Raw genomic sequence first — 19,006 nt, forward strand, 5'->3', positions numbered from 1 at the left:
ACAGAGAAGAAAGGGACAATTTCAGAGAAATTGCAGCTCATCTCCAGAAATGTGAAAACCAAAAATGAGTCAGTGAATATTTAGAAAGACTTCCTAACTTAATCATCTATCCCTTGGACAGAGTGATTGAATCATATAAACTATTCAGAAAAGTCATTCATGGAGACATGTGGGCATTAGAAGGAAACTTTCTCACCTGTTGGAAATGAGGGGATTTTTCTCTTTAAAATACTCCAGAGTATTGCTGCCCTCTGTGCACAAAGCCCCAGAACAGTGGAATATGAACTAATTTAACCTCAAGGACAGACATTCTTGACTGAACTTTAACTAAAAAGGAAACTACCAGAAAGACTAAAATATCAATTTCCTCTGCTAAAAATATATGTTCTTTGCTCACTGCCATTTATCCACTGCAAATATATATTCTTAAATAATAGACACACTTTCCCAAGTAAATTTTTTTTCTGCTGCTTCCTTTTGAGTTGTAAGAACTATGATTAAATTTTAAACTTTCTGGGTCTTTCCCCCCACACACATAAATGTAACATACACTTATCAGAATGTAACCTTTGCATAAATGTATAGCAGACAAACTAAATGTATAGCAGACAAACTAAATGTATTCCATAATCTCTTTCCCTCATCTACAGTGACTAATTAGAAACAATCAGAATCAATTCTATCACAAACTATCTAGTAAACCTCTTTTTGCTCCCTTTTGGTTTTTGCCTTCAAGTTTTGTTACTTAAACCATTCAACCTTTCCCCTAGTCATAGCCATCCTTTTCTCAGTTACTTTGTGGTACTAGTTTCCCTGAATGTTACAGCAAAGGAATACCAGGTGAAGAAGTACTTCTCTTTAGAATTAGGGGCAGTGTTTAGAAAACTGACTTTTCTTCTAAGTATTTAAGTAACATTGTTTTGCCTGAATAGCCAGCTAAAGATTAATGTCTTTGAAATGTGAACTAAAAATGCCACCTGCCAAATCAGTAAACAAAGATGCTGCAGCCATCAAGCCATCGCATTACAGCCAGCCCGCTGGTGAGCCCTGAGGGAACTCACGATAGAGGCAGGATTTGCCCCCATCTAGCAGTCAGCCACTGCAGTCACCCTCGGCAGTGCACCCTGAGGAGACTCAGGGTAAGAAGCACACGATACTGGCCCCAGAGCGCTGAGGTGCAGATCAAAGGAATGATTTCAATGAGCCCAGACTTTGCATCTTCCCATACATAGAAAAGCGCTAAATTCCTCAACCTGAGATGGTTTTCTTTAACTGACAGTAATCTTTTGATGTTCTGACTACCTGGTCTTTTGTGGCAGAAACTCCTGTATATACTGGTTCCCCCCAACCCTTGCTCTTTGGAGTAGTCTCTCAGAGTTATCTGAGATGCTGTGTCCCCGGCTTAAGTCCTCAGTTTTGTCCACTGAATAAAATATAACTCTCAACTAACTTTTAGGTTGTGCATTTTTTTTTCAGTCGACAGAAGAAAAGTATGCCTAGAATAGTTGAGAAATTACAAAAAGAATACTATAATTAGTGAAAAATCTATTAACCAAATGTATAAAATCAAAGAATATCAACTTACCTTGTTGCTAGTTGGATTAATTGATGTGCATCTTACTCTATACGTGCATAATTTTTTTCTAAATTCCAACTTGGCTGTAAGTGAAAATAAACAGAATTAAGTGATTTGTATCATTGTGTTCCCTTTACTAAGTAGACTCTGTAATCGTTTTTGAAAAATTGCTGCCTAAATTGAATTTTTTTTCTTTTTCCTACACATTAATCAAACCAGATCCATTTTTTGCTGCTCTTAGGGTATCTGCTAATTCTTGTGTGCCACAGACTGAAAAATCAGATAAAAAGCTTGCTAAGCTACTTTCTAAAATAAGAGTAGACTCAGAATTAGATCTTATAGCTTCCCTTTTGCATTATTGCATCACTTGGTACTAGGAGGTTTTGACATTTGACTACTTGAAGGCCTTTATAGATGTATTTCTGGGTCTCTAGTGAGCTTTGTTTAGATGAATTTGCCAGAAATTTTCCAAATTCCTTTTAGATTTTTGGCCACGATTGAGATCTCTACCTACAACATTTCACCAAGGGACATAATTAAATAAACCATCCTCACTCTTAATAAATTTGTGATAGTGGTGATAAGAAAGGTCGAAATGATCCTTATAAAGAGCCTCTGCAGGAGAGAAAGAAAGTTAACTTGGGACTGGTCATTCTCTTGTATTGGTGGGACCTTCGTCCGTAGGATTCAGGGGCTCAGGCCCCTTCCATTCTGTGCCTCTGTCATCCCCTGTGGCTTCAGAACCCTCTACTTCCAGCCAGCAGAACGGGAAAAGGCAGAGAGTAGAAAACCCCATCCCTTTCTTTAAAAAAGTCCTGACGAGAAATGATATCGATCTCTTCTGCTCTTACCCTTTCGGCAAGGGCAAGCCGTATGGCCACACCTGGACACCAGGGGAGAGTCAGGAAATACAGACTCTGGCTCAGCGGTACCCGCAACCACAACCCCCCACTGGGACAGCATGACTTTATGGTAGATAACCAGCCACCTCAGCTAGCAGCTGGGAAGATGAGGGAAGATGCACAAATAGATAAGAATATGCATATACACAGATAAAATCATCTAGCTCCGCCAATATGCAAATTACCTTCCTAACAACACTCCGATCGAGTTAATCATGTGCTCTGAATATTGTTTTCAGTGACAGTGGTGGTTTGACATGCTCCCTCTCCTCCCAAAAAAGTTGCACATGCAGAACTACAGTGACAAAGAAACTGTCTTAGTGACAAAGTGTACCCCATGGCAGCCTGTATTAAACAACTCAAATGTTGTTAAAATATAAAAAATTGCCAAAGAATAAGAGTAATTTTTTAAACTAATGCCATGTTCTTTTTCTTCTCACTTCTGCTGAAGTTATTTAAACATGTTTCATTGGTTTATTTGGTTCAGCTATTTACTGTCACATCTAACAAGTGATGTCAAGGAGAAATGTGAAACTCAGTTTCTACAGTATATTATTTCTGATGCTATATCTGTAGGGTAGCTTAATTTAGCTTTAAAAAAAAAGGATTTATTCTTTACTTTGGCAGAGAGGAGGATTTATCTTTTGGTTTGTCTTTTGAATCATTCCCCTTTAGATAGTAGGTATTTAATAAATATTTGATGAATTTAAATAGGCTTTAGATGATGTTGATCATGATGATTGTGATGACTTTTATACAGAAACTCAGAGATAGTTGTATGTATTAATGAATGCAGGTTGAAATTGTTTTAGCTCTTATGTTGTTCTGTATCATAGTCATAATCTTCATTATTATGATTGTTATAGAGTGATGATTATAAACATAAGTCATTGATATGATATGCCAAGAGTATACTTCATTTATTATAGAATGTTCTGCTTTTACAAAAATTTCTTTATAGAGGTCAATTTGCTTTTTTAAGAATATATTTTAATACTTAAGATTCCCCTTGAGCATAATTAATGGTATTTCTAATAAATGTTAATATAATTGATAAGTGACAAATGATATCATCAATATGTCAGTTCAAGTAATAAAATGTACATACATTTAACAACTATTGTTCTGTAAAACTTATTAAAAACACCCAATTTTCTTTAAGATATCTCATATCACACAGCACTATTTGTTGATCATCTGTGACAAAAGATGATAGATACACTTTCCTGGATAGATATCTTTGCTAGGGCACATCTTACCTCCTCAGGAATATTAAAAAGTAATTCACTTTCTTCGAAATATTTTGAAAAGAAGTATTCTAGGCTCATTGCCTCCCTTTTTAAAAATTTTTTTATTGAAATATAGTTGAATTACAATGTTGTGTTAGCTTCAAGTGTACAGCAAAGTGATTCAGTTATACATATATATATATATATATATATATATATATATATATATATACATACATATATTCTCTTTTTACATTCTCTTCCATTACAGGTTATTACAAGATGTTGAGTATAGCTCCCTGTGCTATACAGTAGGTCCTTGCTGGTTATCTATTTTATATATATTAGTATGTATATTTTAATCCCAAACTCCTAATTTACCCCTCCTCCACTTCCCCTTTGGTAACCATAAGTTTTTTTTCTATGTCTGTGAGTCTATTTCTGTTTTGTAAATGAGTTCATTTGTATCATTTTTTTAGATTCCACATATAAGTGACATCATATGATGTTTGTCTTTGTCTGGTTTGCTTCACTTGGTATGATAATCTCTAGGTCTCCTTTTTACCGTGATATATGTTAAGATAACATTAGCTAAGATTTATGGAGTTTTTACTAAGTACCAAGTGTCATTCTAAGAGTTTGAAGCGTATCAACTCACTTGATCTTCCTGATAGATGTATGAGGTGGTAGTAATATTATTTCCATTTTAACAGTGAGGAAGCTGAAGCATAGAATAGTTAAATAACTTGCCCAGAGTCATCATACTGCTAACTAGAGGAGTAGGATTTGAACCCACGAAGCTGAACAACAGAGAACTTGGTCTGAGCCACACTAAAGCTGCTTCTCTACTAACAACAACCAAAATGTTGATTTTGTGGTACTTTTTACAGAATAGTTTTTGCAATGTATCTAAGTACCCCTGATATCACTGAGCAACCAATCATCGAATGGAATGCATATGTAGTTCATTACTACATTTAAAAGACAAATTATAGTAACCATTATTTCTCTTGATTTGAAAAATATTTTGATTTTAGAAGATTCTCATAACAGGTAATATTGAGGAAAGGGAAAAAAGTTGAGTGTTATTTTAATCTGCCTTATAAGTTAACTAAAATGACAGAGTTTTGGGTTTTTTTCAGTAAAGTAACCTGGAGAACACTAAAAATGTATTCAATTGAACCATATGAAATTGCCATTTTGAGGGTAAAGAAGGGTCACATATTGGCAGTTCTATAAGATTCAAGCTATAGCCAACTGAATACCACAGGTATTTGTTAAAGAGTAGGTCAGAAATTATGATGGGGAGGTGAAAGGATTCAAAAGGAGTAAGACATGGTCTTCATGAGGGCTTACAATGCGAGTATAGGAACAAGACAGACACACCTGTAAATGTATGATGCCCCTCAGGGGATCTTACAGAGTGAAGTCGTGTCCAGATGCTGACTCAGAGAGTTTTCTCCGTAAAACCAGTAGATGCACAAAGGCAGGAATGAGCACCCAGTCTTTCAAAAAGGGCCCAGCGACTTCACTGTACCTCCGATGGACACATTGAATGCTCCTGCCTAACTTCGGTAACTTCTGCCTGTGGGTCCTGCAAGAACTTCACACACTCTGATCTTTCATCCAGATTTAGGCTTGCACTCCAGCTAAAGTCTGTAGTTATGTACTTAGCTTCTCCAGGCCAGGCACCAGTACCCACCCCAATCCCCATCCACTATGCCCGCCTCCAGCATCTGACTTTTGTCTCTATCATGCAGGGGAGCGAGCTCCCATGTCCATGCTGATACCCTGATACGGCTCAACCTATTCCGTGGCCAAGTTATTAATGTTACATAATAAAGTCCTTCAAAGTGACCAAAACAGGATTGTAATTTGAAGGAGAGACAGTCTTTGAGAATCAGGGTATCTAGAGAAAACTTCACTGACATGGGTAAGCATTGAATGGAAATTTGAACAACAGAATTTGGATGAATGCAAAAGTAAAAGGCTATTCAGGCTGTGGAAACAGTGGAGTGAAAAGAACACCACAGAGGGCCCATGGCATGTGGAGGAGATAAAGGATCATCCAGTGAGAGTGAAGATTTCATGTAGTTAGAGATAAGAAAGATGGATTAAAACAGTTTGTGTCAAGTCCTCAGTGTTGGACTGAAGGCCTTGAGTCACAACCAGTAATAGCCACCATGTACTGAGCACCTACTATGTGCCAGGTACTGACACTTTCTATTTTAGCAGATTAGAGAAATCAAAGATCAACTAAACAGATAAGAAGCTGAGATCCAGAGAGGGGGTGTTATCAAAGGCTAAATTTTTAAATAACTTTTAATCACTTTTAAAGCAATTACTATTTAACAGGCTCAGATCTAAGTGCTTAACAAAAATTAACTCATTTAAGCTGCACAGCAACCCAGTGAAGCAAGTACTATTACCATTATTCTCATCTTCTAACAGAGTTAAATGAGGTGCCCAGGGGTTACCTAACTCGCTCAAGGTCTTACAGTTTATAAATGGTGGAGCCAGGGTTCAAACACAGGAAGCCTTGCTGATTCAGGATCTGTGCTCTTATGTGCTCTTTTTTTTTGGAAAAAAAAAGGAAGGGGGGGAGCAGCAGGGCACTAAAAAGTTTTAAGCAGGATAATTGCATAACAAGTGGCATGTAAGTATTCTTAGATACTTAACTGGGAGGTCAGGTGGAAGATTATATCTCTATATTTTTTAAAATATTTATTTATTGTTTATTTATTTTGGCTGCTCTGGGTCTTACTCACGGTGCATGGGCTCTTCGTTGCAGCATGCGAACTCTTAATTGCATGTGGGATCTAGTTCCCTGACCAGGTATCAAACCCAGGCCCCCTGCATTGGGAGCGTGGAGTCTTAGCCGCTGGACCACCAGGGAAGTCCCTATATCTATAATTTTAAACTGAGATAGTTGAGTCCTGGATTAGGGCAGGGTTGTGAGGGCAGAAAGAGAAAAAATATGAGATATTATGCAGGCAGAATAAAGCAGATGTGGGAACTAATTAGATATGAAAGGTAAGTGTGAAGGAGTGAATTATGAGGATGTACACCTGACTAGCAAGAATTATGATACAACTATCTGAAAAAGGAAAAAGTTGCAAGAAATGTTTTGAGACAGATTTTTGTGTCTGGGCTGGAAAATACAAGAGGAAATATCCAGTCAACGTTTGCAGATAGATACCTGGGGTTCCCATTTTATATGGGATGTACTCATGTCATATTCAATACCATGTTTCTGTATCTTTTTCTCCTGCCTAAAAGGGATTTCCAGGCCTCATCCCTTTGAATCCTCAATGCCAAGCGCTGGACCTGAAAACATAGTAGATGCTCAAAAAAATATGATTGAATAAATAACAATTGCCCAGATAATAATAATAGCTGCGGTCTTGTGTCTCTAAAAAAATTGTAACGAAATGAGAACCAGATGTCAATTTTCTTTCTTCTGGAGATTATGGTTGCAGCTCTCTTTTCTTAATAGAATCAAAACTTGCAATCTGTGATACTGTAGAGTAAAATTTATTACCAGATGTTTAACAAAATATTACCTTAGAACTCTCTTAATGGTTTACTAGTTGGAATCAATACATGTCTATTACTTTTGTGTCTTTAATTACGTTTATCTAGAGTACTTGATTGCCAGGCTGTAAGTGGTGTGGAGAAGCAAATTCTTTGCAGCTCTAAATGATATTGCAGTAAATTTTCATAAGAACATTCATGTACTGAGAGTGACTTTTATTTTTTGATTATAAATAATAATGCATTTTGGCACTATGACCTTCTGAATCTAAAACCACCCTGAAAAGCAGACTGATGGCACAGTATTCGCAGTTCAGATTTTAGGGAGTTTTCTTCATACATAATATCATGAAAGGTATGATTCTTCTCCTATGCTTATAATGTTTGAGATGCATTAGGAAACTGGAGTTCTTGCCTGATGTCTTGAACTGAATACTTACAGAGCCCTTTCTCCTTATTCCCTTCTCTCTCTTCTCCCTCTGTTTTCTTCGTTTGTCCTCTAGGAATATATGTTGTCTATACCATTCGTTTGCTGCATGCTACTTGGTATTTTAAGCTATACTTTCACGCATAGAGAATTTCAGTTCCTTGAGGATGTTGTGTTTCAAGCTTCCAAGGATTCCCCTTAGCACCTGCAACCCCCCATACACACCACAAGCCTGTGTGTGCAGAGCGTGGCCAAATGCCGATTATGGTTGACAGCCTTTTGTGATCCCGTATCTCAGAAATAGTCTTTTAGTATCCCCTATAAGTCCAATATTTTTCTATAATTATTATGATCATGAAAACATTATACATGAAGAAGGAAATAAGATAGTGAAATAAAAATTACCTGTAGAAATGTGGTTGTAAAATGAAGCCAGTCTTTTTAGGGGCTGGTCCAACACAATTTCTATGCCTGATTTGTTTCTCTTTCCTAGGCTGACTTCAAATTTGTAATAGCTGTTGTTCTTTACAAAATTGATGGAAACCATTTATCTTCATAGTATGTATGCATTGCTAAAGAACCATCATAGCAAACCAGGAGTAGAATTACAATTAGAAATTAAAATTAGGAGGTTCGAATCTCATTTTTATTCCAAGTTGTTAGATGAGACCCCAAATGAACTAGTGGTTAAGTGCCATTCATTATAAAAACTGAATTAGGGGACCACTCAAATCTGAAACAGATGACCCTTTTACTTAATTATTGCTTCACCCACTTGGTCCTCTTCTATTGTTTGTTTTCCCCAGGCAGAAAGACCTATACTGCCTGCCCTTCAGACTACTGCTTCCCCAAGGACACCCTGAAACTTTTGGTGTACTCAAAGAGCTCTGTTTGTTTTATTTATAAAAAGCTCCTCTCATTCGGGTGTTTCACTCTTACAGGAAGGTGGCACCTCGTTGACATCTCTGATAGCAAAGGGAAATTGACAAGCCTGAGCACCTAGTGTCCCCAACTACCTGCTAATGGTTGTGGTGCCCAGACCTGCCTGGCAGCCTCGATCTCCAATTAAGCCTCTGTGGAAGCTAGGAAGCAGGCCTCTTAATTGGGAAGCTGAAGATACAAGGCAGGTTACAATTTCTGCAAAGACATGTTTCAGTCAGGCCAAGCTTCCTTCCTTCATCCTCATTCTTGCATTTGTATTTTGTTACCCCGCAAGCCCCCTGCCCAGCCCATACTGCAAGACATGGAGGTTATTTGGTGAACAATCTGAATAAAAAAAAGTCATTTTTCATGAGGAACTTTGAGCTCCATAAATAACCGCCCACTGAACCAGGATCTGTGGCGAATTTAATCCTAATTGCACCTTTTTCTCACCCTACCCCCCACCTCCCATTAAGATATATTGTCTAGGACACATGCAAGAGATCTGCTTGCAGCTATCTTTTACATAGAACTGATTGTTTAATTGCAGATTAAAGATTAATGCAAGTATAATGATTCCAGGAGGACACTTCAGACAAAAGCATCCTGCATCAGGCTGCTTGCCTCCATTTTTCAATTTGACCATAAATTTGGCTGAGAATTAAATAGTAAGTAGCCGTGATTGCAACTCTGGTCTCTGATGGCACTCACGGGAATGAAAATAAATGAACAGGCTCTCACACAAAGCATGTTTCATTATGGTCATTAGTGGGCAGATTCTCAGCAGTACTGAAGGTGAAATTGTCTAGCAGAGATGTTGGCACATGTCTGTTAAGAATAGCTAAGTCTTTATCTTTATTCCTAGACGCAGACATAGAGAATGGACTTGAGGACACGGGGAAGGGGAAGGGTAAGCTGGGACGAAGTGAGAGCGTGGCATGGACATATATACACTACCAAACGTAAAATAGATTAGCTAGTGGGAAGCAGCCGCATAGCACAGGGAGATCAGCTCAGTGGTTTGTGACCACCTAGAGGGGTGGGATAGGGAAGGTGGGAGGGAGATGCAAGTGGGAGGGGATATGGTGGTATATGTATACATATAGCTGATTCATTTTGTTATAGAGCAGAAACTAACACAACATTGTAAAGCAATTATACTCCAATAAAGATATTATTAAAAAAAAGAATAGCTGAAAAGTATGGTAAAAGGTATGGAAGTGGGCTTGGTTGGAGAGGCATTGTAGCATACGTTTTGAATTTTAATTCCTTTTGTTTATTATTATTGTTTAAAAAATTTTAGGCATCAGATACTTATGCTACAGAATCACATAAATGTAAACGTATTTCATACAGGTTCAGGATTGGCATGGTGTAGAATATGAATATAAGTATAAATGAGGGTTAGTTGCTAAATATACCAACTCTGCATAAAACAGCCAAATAAAAAATATTAGTGATAAATGCGACGTCATGAAAAACCCCCAGGGACTTTTACCATATTTGTGATAATGATTTTGATTGAGAAATGCTTATCTTTGAATTGCTCTTGTGTTTTTCAAGTAAGAGCGGGGTTTTCCTTAAACCTTTGGCTTTGTGACATGTTGGCCCTCCATTGTGAGCATGAGATTAAATTTATTTCATCATTTTATTCTCTTGCTTATCAGTGAGCACATTAACCTACATGATTATAAATAAGAGGACAAATCTGGCTGCTCTGGTCTTTTTTTCTTTACCACTGGTTTTATGCCCCCAAATAAGATATTTCATCCACAGGTACCTTGAATGTTATTACACTAATAAATATGTTCATTTAAAGAGCCCTACACATACTCTAGCTTATTTAAGTTATGTTGTTATTTGGGAAGATGGTTTTTACTCTTTACAAAAGAATAAAATTCCAGAGACTATTCCTATTATGATATGTTAATGCATTTTCAAACATTCTCACCTGTTGATAATTTATATGAAAGACATAAACTAGTCTGACAAGACACAAACTTTCCTTCATGTTCTCCACAGACTTATGGAAAACCTCTTATTGAACAAATACAACTGTATTAACAATAATGACCCAATAATGATTGGGTCAAAAAAGCTAAAATGTTGTATAATCACAATGAGTTTGTTCTCTTATATAAGACACACACACACACACACACACACACACACACACACACACACACAGTTTCTTACCATTGATGATATCTAGGGAGCTCTCCTGGGAAAAATTGATGGAGCTATGCTAAAGCTTGATAAACTTTTTTGTTAAAACCATATTGCCTCAGAAACACACTTCAGTGCCAAGGCTTAGCTATTAGTAGTGATATTCCAGGTCAGAATTCTAAGGGAAGATACTAGTGTTTTTAGTTTCTAATGAGTTAAGAAATAAGGACCAAAGTAATACCTACCTCCCTTCCCAAAATAAAATCAAGCAGTTATAAAGAAAAGTTTTGTTTCTGTTATGAAATCCATTCAAATATTTAACATCACAATTGACATGAAGATTTCAGGAAAAGAAATAATGACTTTTACCAATGGCATATTAATGAGATACAATGAGGACACTGGCAGATGAAAAGAATGTGATTACATCCTGACTTGAACATGGGTATATATTTTCAACTGATACACAGAAGGAAAATCTGACTTCCTCTTGAGACTGGGGCAATATTGATTTCTCAGGAAACTAAAGTAGATGACACAATATTTTTTTCTTTTTTTTTTTTTACAGTCTAATAGATCAGTGAATATAGTTATGATAGTATTATGATAATATATATCTATCCACTTTGACTTGGTTCCATTATCACTTCAAAATTCTTATATGGCTGAGAGAATGATTGAGTAACTCCTCATGTGCACGAGATTATTTTATGAAAGAGGTTAACTAGCTGCTCACCATTTTCACTGAACAGTGAGAAGGAAGAAATAGTTTCAACTGAAGTAGCAGGTCCCTAAGTTGCATGGGAATCATGATCATGGACATCATCCTATCATCTGTCCAGAGCCTCCCTACACGTGAGTTCATGCTGGACACAGAGAAGAATGCCTCCTCTCTGGAAAGGTGGTTAGATGCAAAAAGGCTTGACAAAAGAAATTCTGGAACAGCCATTTGTATAGATCTCTTTAAAGAAACATAGATATAGACATGTCCCTTTGTTCAAGATATCAATAACAATTTTACATTTAAAAAAATGAGAAATTGTGAGAAACGTGGAAATTAACACATGCACATATTAAAATACTTTTTCTATCCTTAAAACAATTCATTTGATCCACCTGACTGTTTATCTCTCTGAATAACTCTTCTATTAAATGTGAGTGAACATCACTGGTCCATAACTTTGTAAAACTAGATCAAATGAATAGAGTAATTTCCATGAACCAAAATGGTTTGTCTCTTGGGACCATGAAGTTCTTTGCATGTTTCAAGTCTGTATGTTTCATGCTCATGATATATTGGTACAGGAACTTTTCTTCTCTAAATTACCTATTGTGATTAGAAGGTCAAGGGCATGGTTTTGAATATGTCAGCAGTTTCTTCTCCGCTCACGGCAGCCATCTCCTTCACCAGCCACCTGTTGAGAGAGCAGCTGGCCTATTTATTGCCTCAGTGGCCTTGGTGTCCTTCCGATGTGAGGCTAGTTTATCAACCCCATCCTAGTTTTGATACTGTTCACAAGACATATGTGGCTGACATTAGCTCACTGCTAAGTCACCAGATGGCTGGGATATTTTCCACAGTCAAGTTAAGTTGGAACAGAGATTTGGAATTCTTGGATAAAGAATTCCTACCACTTTGTTTTATGTATGCTTATTGTACTAAGAATATAGATTTTCAATGGTGTAAGAGATCTTGCTGAGATTTTGATCTTTTTGAGACTTATTCTAGATTGAATATCAAAACATAACATGCTATGAAGATATAAAGTTGTTAGTAGTAGGTTTTATTTCTCATCCCAGAAATAACCAGAAACCTTCTGTGGGAAGGTTTCTACTGTGTTTGTACCTCTGCACAATGTAGCTTTAATGAAGGTAATAAACAAAAACAAACTTACAAAAACATCATTGCTATATAAGTGTTTCCCAGTGTCAGGCTCAATTACCAAATAGAAGCTCTTGTATAAATATCTTATAATTTCTTAACTCTTCCCCTAGAAGATATTCTTTTCAGATAATCAGCACAGTGCAAGATAAAGGAGAAGAAATAGAAAGGGACACTCTGATCAACTCCAGTGAGAGCTCTATGTGGGCACTGCTGATATTGTGTAGAATGGGGGACAGATAAAATTTCAACAGGGGGTAAAATGGAGAAGATAAGAGATTTCAAAACATGACTCAATAGTTACTGTGTTTGATAGACTGAGAAGCCTCATGATGTCAGGCAAATAAATATAAAAACAAAAACAAAATCTTAAATTACAGATAGTATTTTTCTAATAAGCCATATTTCAGAATTATCTCCATTTTGTTCCTCTCTGTGTAAATGAAGGTGAGCTGCACATGAAGAAGTATGTGGTGGTGAAAGAATGCCGCCAAGCACATGTACCCCAAAAATATCTATCCCACAGCTTCCCATAATGCTTCATATTTCCACCATGGCAGTTGTTCTCCTGTGAGCTAAGTCATGACCTGTTAGTTCCTACCAATGTCACCCATCAAAGCACCTCTAGTCATCTGTTCATTTCTCCTCCACTCTAACCACCCATATTTAGACATTCAGCTCAACAGCTAGGTTCTCTAACCCTCAGATTCTCTTCCTGCCAAGGTAGCCTATAGAGTCCTGCCAAATTAAACTTCCTCAAGCATGAAGAAAGTTACTCATTTTACTCAAAACCATATTACCTACACAACCAAGTCCAACTCATTAACTTGGTGTTTAAACCATTGCGATCTTGTGCTTGCTACCTCTCCCTGTTCCTCTACAAGAAAACTTGAGTCTGGCAAATTGGTCTCATCACATCAAAAATCTTCCATCTTGTGTGCCATTGATCCAGCATCTTCCCTTATCTTTTCCTTTATTTTCCATTTGAAAGCATTCTCCTTAAAGCCTCCTTTAAAACAAGCTCAAATCCAAGGCTTCCACAAACTTTTCCCTGGTCATCAGTAATCCTGAGACTTAAGTTCCATAGCACTGATCGTTTGCATCACTAATGTAGCCCTTTTTTTATTTATCATTTTTATGTACACACCCTATCTCTCCAAGTAAATTAAGAGCCTCTCCAGGACAGAAACCATTTTTTTTAACATATTTATTGAGTATAATTGCTTTACAATGGTGTGTTAGTTTCTGCTTTATAACAAAGTGAATCAGCTATACATATACATATATCCCCATATCATCTCCCTCTTGCGTCTCCCTCCCACCCTTCCTATCCCACCCCTCTAGGTGATCACAAAGCACAGAGCTGATCTCCCTGTGCTATGCGGCTGCTTCCCACTAGCTATTTTACATTTGGTAGTGTATATATGTCCATGCCACTCTCTCACTTCATCCCAGCTTACCCTTCCTCCTCTCCATATCCTCAAGTCCATTCTCTACATCTGTGTCTTTATTCCAGTCCTGCCCATAGGTTCTTCAGAACCTTTTTTTTTTTTTTTTTTAGATTCCATATATGTGTGTTAGCATACGGTATTTGTTTTTCTCTTTCTGACTTACTTCACTCTGTATGACACACTCTAGGTCCATCCACCTCACTACAAATACCTCCATTTCATTTCTTTTTATGGCTGAGTAATATTCCATTGTATGTATGTGCCACATCTACTTTATCCATTCATCTGTTGAAGGACACTTAGGTTGCTTCCATGTCCTGGCTATTGTAAATAGAGCTGCAGTGAACATTGTGGTACATGACTCTTCTTGAATTATGGTTTTCTCAGGGTATATGCCCAGTAGTGAGATTGCTTGGTCATATGGTAGTTCTATTTTTAGTTTTTTAAGGAACCTCCATACTGTTCTCCATAGTGGCTGTATCAATTTACATTCCCACCAACAGTGCAAGAGGGTTCCCTTTTCTCCACACCCTCTCCAGCATTTATTGCTTGTAGATTTTTTGATGATGGCCATTCTGACTGGTGTGAGATGATATTTCACTGTAGTTTTGATTTGCATTTCTCCAATGATTAATGATGTTGAGCATTCTTTCATGTGTTTGTTAGAAATCTGTATATCTTCTTTGGAGAAATGTCTATTTAGGACTTTTGCCCATTTTTGGATTGGATTGTTCATTTTCTTTTTGATATTGAGCTTCATGAGCTGCTTGTAAATTTAGGAGATTAAACCTTTGTCAGTTACTTCATTTGCAAATATTTTCTCCCATTCTGAGGGTTGTCTTTTCCTCTTGTTTATGGTTTCCTTTGCTGTGCAAAAGTTTTAAGTTTCATTAGGTCCCATTTGTTTCTTTTTGTTTTTATTTCCATTTCTCTAGGAGGTGGGTCAAAATGGATCTTCCTGTGATTTATGTCATAAAGTGTTCTGCCTATGTTTTCCTCTAAGGGTTTTATAGTGTTTGGCCTTACATTCAGGTCTTTAATCCATTTTGAGTTTATTTTTGTATATGGTGTTAGGGAGTCTTCTAATTTCATTCTTGTACATGTGGCTGTCCAGTTTTCCCAGCACCACTTATTGAAGAGTCTGTCTTTTCTCCATTGTATGTTCTTGCCTCCTTTATCAAAGATAAGGTGACCATTTGTGCGTGGGTTTATCTCTGGGCTTTCTTTTTATTTTTAACATCTTTATTGGAGTATAATTGCTTTACAATGGTGTGTTAGTTTCTGCTTTATAACAAAGTGAATCAGTTATACACATACATATGTCCCCATATCTCCTCCCTATTGCGTCTCCCTCCCTCCCACCCTCCCTATCCCACCCCTCTACGTGGTCACAAAGCACAGAGCTGATCTCCCTGTGCTATGCGGCTGCTTCCCACTAGCAATCTATTTTACGTCTGGTAGTGTATATATGTCCATGCCACTCTCTCACTTTGTCACAGCTTACCCTTCCCCCTCCCCATATCCTCAAGTCCATTCTCTACTAGGTCTGTGTCTTTATTCCCGTCTTACCCCTAGGTTCTTCATGACCTTTTTTTTTTTTCTTAGATTCCATATATATGTGTTAGCATACGGTATTTGTTTTTCTCTTTCTGACTTACTTCACTCTGTATGACACACTCTAGGTCCATCCACCTCACTACAAATAACTCAATTTCGTTTCTTTTTATGGCTGAGTAATATTCCATTGTGTATATGTGCCACATCTTCTTTATCCATTCATCTGTTGATGGACACTTAGGTTGCTTCCATGTCCTGGCTATTGTAAATAGAGCTGCAGTGAACATTTTGCTACATGATTCTTTTTGAATTACGGTTTTCTCAGGGTATATGCCCAGTAGTGGGATTGCTGTGTCATATGGTAGTTCTATTTTTAATTTTTTAAGGACCCTCCATACGTTCTCCATAGTGGCTGTATCAATTTACATTCCCACCAACAGTACAAGAGGGTTCCCTTTTCTCCACACACTCTCCAGCACTTATTGTTTCTAGATTTTTTGATGATGGCCATTCTGACCAGTGTGAGGTGATCCTCATTGTAGTTTTGATTTGCATTTCTCTAATGCTTAATGATGTTGAGCATTCTTTCATGTGTTTGTTGGCAATCTGTATGTCTTCTTTGGAGAAATATCTATTTAGGTCTTCTGCCCATTTTTGGGTTGGGTTGTTTGTTTTTTTGATATTGAGCTGCATGAGCTGCTTGTAAATTTTGGAGATTAATCCTTTGTCAGTTACTTCATTTGCAAATATTTTCTCCCATTCTGAGGGTTGTCTTTTCATCTGGTTTATGGTTTCCTTTGCTGTGCAAAAGCTTTTAAGTTTCATTAGGTCCCATTTGTTTATTTTTGTTTTTTTTTCCATTTCTCTAGTAGGCGAGCCAAAAAGATCTTGCTGAGATTTATGTCATAGTGTTCTGCCTATGTTTTCCTCTAAGAGTTTGATAGTGTCTGGCCTTACATTTAGGTCTTTAATCCATTTTGAGTTTATTTTTGTGTATGGTGTTAGGGAGTGTTCTAATTTCATACTTTTATATGTACCTGTCCAGTTTTCCCAGCACCACTTATTGAAGAGGCTGTCTTTTCTCCACTGTATATTCTTGCCTCCTTTACCAAAGATAAGGTGACCAGATGTGCGTGGGTTTATCTCTGGGCTTTCTATCCTGTTCCATTGATCTATATTTCTGTTTTTGTGCCAGTACCATACTGTCTTGATTACTGTAGCTTTGTAGTATAGTCTGAAGCCAGGGAACCTGATTCCTCCAGCTCCGTTTTTGGTTCTCAAGATTGCTTTGGCTAGTTGGGGTCTTTTGTGTTTCCATACAAATTGTGAAATTTTTTGTTCTAATTCTGTGAAAAATGCCAGTGGTAGTTTGATAGGGATTGCATTGAATCTGTAGATTGCTTTGGGTAGTAGAGTCATTTTCACAATGTTGATTTTTCCAAGCCAAGAACATGGCATATCTCTGCATCTGTTTGTATCATCTTTGATTTCTTTCATCACTGTCTTATAGTTTTCTGCACACAGGTCTTTTGTCTCCTTAGGTAGGTTTATTCCTAGGTATTTTATTCTTTTTGTTGCAGTGGTAAATGGGAGTGTTTTCTTAATTTCTCTTTCAGATTTTTCATCATTAGTGTATAGGAATGCAAGAGATTTCTGTGCATTAATTTTGTATCCTGCTACTTTACCAAATTCATTGATTAGCTCTAGTCATTTTCTGGTAGCATCTTTAGCATTCTCTATGTATAGTATCATGTCATCTGCAAACAATGACAGCTTTACTTCTTCTTTTCCAGTTTGGAATCCTTTTATTTCTTTTTCTTCTCTGACTGCTGTGGGTAAAACTTCCAAAACTCTATTGAATAATAGTGGTGAGAGTGGACAACCTTGTATTGTTCCTGATCTTAGAGGAAATGCTTTCAGTTTTTCACCATTGAGAACGATGTTGGCTGTGGGTATGTCATATATGGCCTTTATTATGTTGAGGTAAGTTCCCTCTATGCCTACTTTCTGGAGGGTTTTTATCATAAATGGGTATTGAATTTTGTCAAAAGCTTTTTCTGCATCTATTGAGATGATCATATGGTTTTTCTCCTTCAGTTTGTTAATATGGTTTATCACACTGTTTGATTTGCATGTATTGAAGAATCCTTGCATTCTTGTGATAAACCTCACTTGATCATTGTGTATCATCCTTTTAATGTGCTTTTAGCTTCTGTTTGCTAGTATTTTGTTGAGGATTCTTGCATCTATGTTCATCAGTGATATTGGCCTGTAGTTTTCTTTCTTTCTGACATCTTTGGTTTTTATCAGGGTGATGGTGCCCTTGTAGAATGAGTTTGGGAGTGTTTCTGCCTCTAGTATATTTTGGAAGAGTTTGAGAAGGATAGGTGTTAGCTCTTCTCTAAATGTTTGATAGAATTCACCTGTGAAGCCATATGGTCCTGGGCTTTTGTTTTTTGGAAGATTTTTAATCACAGTTTCAATTTCAGTGCTTGTGATTGGTCTGTTTATATTTTCTATTTCTCCCTTGTTCAGTTTCAGAAGGTTGTGCTTTTCTAAGAATGTGTCCATTTCTTCCATGTTGTCCATGTTTTTGGCATAGCGTTGCTTGTAGTAATCTCTCATGATCGTTTGTATTTCTGCAGTGTCAGTGGTTACTTCTCCTTTTTCATTTCTAATTCTATTGATTTGAGTCTTCTCCCTTTTTTTCTTGATGAGTCTGGCTAAGGGTTTATCAATTTTGTTTATCTTCTCAAAGAAGCAGCTTTTAGTTTTATTGAACTTTCCTATCATCCCCTTCATTTCTTTTTTATTTATCTCTGATCTGATCTTTATGATTTCTTTCCCTCTGCTAAATTTGGGGTTTTTTTGTTCTCCTTTCTCTAATTGCTTTAGGTGTAAGGTTAGGTTGTGTATTTGAGATGTTGCTTGCTTCTTGAGGTAAGATTGTATTGGTATAAACTTCCCTCTTAGTACTGCTTTTGCTGCAACCCATAGGTTTTGGGTCATCATGTATTCATTGTCATTTGTCTCTAGGTATTTTTTGATTTCCTCTTTGATTTCTTTAGTGATCTCTTGGTTATTAAGTAATGTATTGTTTAGCCTCCATGTGTTTGTATTTTTTACAGATTTTTTCCTGTAATTGGTATCTAGTGTCTTAGCATTGTGGTCAGAAAAGATACTTGATCTAATTTCAATTTTCTTAAATTTGCCAAGGTTTGATTTCTGACCCAAGATATGATCTATCCTGCAGAATGTTCTATGAGCACTTGAGAAGAAAGTATATTCTGTTGTTTTTGGATGGAATATCCTATAAATATCAATAAAGTCCAATTTGTTTAATGTATCATTTAAAGCTTGT

At 36.9% G+C, this 19,006-nt stretch overlaps 1 protein-coding gene across 1 annotated transcript in view; it reads left to right on the forward strand.

The window, feature by feature from the left end:
- PDZRN4 (PDZ domain containing ring finger 4) overlaps positions 1-19,006 on the forward strand; it is a 149,062-nt gene that overhangs the window by 29,226 nt on the left and 100,830 nt on the right. The window lies entirely within an intron of this gene.

This window comes from Balaenoptera ricei, chromosome 10 (genome assembly GCF_028023285.1).
Source record: "Balaenoptera ricei isolate mBalRic1 chromosome 10, mBalRic1.hap2, whole genome shotgun sequence".
NCBI classification, from domain to species: Eukaryota; Metazoa; Chordata; class Mammalia; order Artiodactyla; family Balaenopteridae; genus Balaenoptera; species Balaenoptera ricei.